This window comes from Sprattus sprattus (genome assembly GCF_963457725.1).
Source record: "Sprattus sprattus genome assembly, chromosome: 2".
NCBI classification, from domain to species: Eukaryota; Metazoa; Chordata; class Actinopteri; order Clupeiformes; family Clupeidae; genus Sprattus; species Sprattus sprattus.
Window position 1 is genome coordinate 9,583,903 of NC_137921.1, and position 2,500 is coordinate 9,586,402.

Consider the following 2,500-nt stretch of genomic DNA (forward strand, 5'->3'; position numbering starts at 1 on the left):
GATTCGCGGGACTGTGGAGCCACCTACCGTGTGCTCAGGAGAGCTCTCCCTCACACACACACACACGCACCCCAAAAGTCCCCCCTGAGTGTGTGTGTGTGTGTGGTGGGATGTGTTTCAGCGGTGCACGACACCCCCCCTTCCCCACACCTAAAGCAATCATACTCTACAGAGTAACTTGAGTTTCTGCACTGCAACACACACACACACACACACACACACACACACACACATACAGTTAACCCTATCTATCTACTTCTACATCTCTGCCTTACCTGATCACAATGCTACAGTATACAGTTTACAGTGTGTGTGTGTGTGTGCACGTGTGAGAGTGTGCGTGTGCGTGTGCATGTGTGTGTGCGTGTGTGTGTATCTCTCAGTTGGGGAGTATGTTCATGGACGATGCCATGTGTGTAAGCTGAGCGGACGCCAGTATGCCACCCGGCTCTGCCCAACGGACCTGGGAACGCCATGACTTTCCAAAATCCCAACAACCCCCTCCCGGCAGAGTGGAGCAGAGGAGAAGCGAGACGAGACAAAATGAGACGGGACGACACGAAGAGGAGGCCATCTGTGTGACTCACTCAATCATGGCCGCCTGAAGGAGTTGAAAACATCGCACATAAACAGCAGCGCCAAATATTTCTTTTCTCAAAGCCGCCTTCCAACACGAGGGCAGAGGAGAGCGGCGGACACACACCTGCGTGAAGCACACACACACACACACACACACACTCACACACACCTGAGGGAAGCACATACACACACACACACACACACTCACACACACCTGAGTGAAGCACATACACACTATTTAAAAAGACCCCATGAAGGAGCCATATTTCCAAATAAGACCTTTTCCTTCAGAAATGGCAGGCTACATTGTAAAGTGTACGGCAATAAAAACAGGGTTTCCTCTCTTGCTCCCATTCTGTTGCCCTCCCTCTCTGTCTCTCCCCGTTCTCTCTCCATCTCTCTGTCCCTCTCCCCCGTTCTCTCTCCATCTCTCTTTCTCCCCCTCTCCCACATTATCTCTCTCTCTCACTCTCTCCCCCCCCTTCTCACTCACTCTCTCTCTCTCTCTCTCTCTCTCCACATTTTCTCTCTCTCTCTCTCTCCCCCATTCTCTCTCTCTCTCTCCCCCAATTCTCTCTCTCTCTCTCTCTCTTAAACCTCAGCAGATTGAATTAGCCTGTGCGTCTCTGCCTAGCACTGTGCTGCTCTGTGCTGCTGCTCTCTGCCAGGGATCTTTACGAGTGTCTGCCGCTGCCAGCCTCGTCTCTGGGAGTGGGGCTCCGGCCTCCGGTGCTTACCTAAACCGTCAGGCCTACAGCAAGATTGACTGATGAGCTGGAACACAAAAGGGGACATAGAGGTGGGGATGGGAGGGCGGGGGGGGGGGGGCTGAGAACACCGTCCTTCTCACTCTACCAACCACCCCCCCCAAAAAAAAAAACATTTTTAAGGGGGGAGAGCTCCTGGGCCTGAGTTGGCACGACGTGGAACTCAGGAAGTCCAGCAGACACCTCCCTTCTTGTCCCTCTGCCCCCCCCCCCCCCCCCCCCCCCAGAAAAAAGTGTAACCCAAAACCAGTGACACATCCAATCCATGTCATGTTCCCTGGGTAGACATGAGCGGTTTATTTTAGCGAGGGGGAACTTTAACTTAAAACCTGCTCTTCACAATTATCCTGATTTGTTTAAAAAACGAGGTGGATAGTCTCAGCCCCAACCACCAACAAGGGACCACTGTTAGACACAGACAGACAGAAACACACACACACGCACGCACACACACACACACACACACACACACACACACACACACACACACACACACACACACACACACACACACACACACACACACACACACACACACACACACACACGCACACACCACAGCCATGATGCAAACTTGCTACACTTTCTACAGAAAACAGGGTATCTGTGATTCCTTATCTTAAACACACATTTTTGGTGCACTGTTAAGAACAGCTAAACTGTAAGTTGGGTCAGTGACGGAGACAAAAACTCAGGCAAGTAAAGGAGGACGAGGAGGAGGAGGAGGAAAGGGAAGAAAAAAAAAAGAATAATCCCAGCTACAGTCCCCCGTATTCTCTTTCTGCACCCGAGGGGGTCTGGAGCCAGTCCAGGGGCTGTCCTCCGCCCAAGTAACCCCAGCTCGCCCCACCAGCTCTGGGCCAGGCCAGCTCCTGAAGCCCCCCAGCCGCCCGGGGACATCCAGCCAGCTAGCCAGCCAGCCAGTCAGCCATCCAGCCAGCTCTGGAAGAGTATCAGCAGCCTCTCTGGAGGGGTTTATGGGCGAACCACAGGAATTACCTCCATTCGCAGCGCTGGAGAGCGTCCCAGCCCCGCAGCCCTGCTCAGGCAGATTGTAGGAAACATATTTAAACTGCTACAACTGAAAGGTTTAAATTGTCTATAAAATCTGATTCCGACGTCTTTTCCCAGGGACAAACAAACGCGCAGGCGCT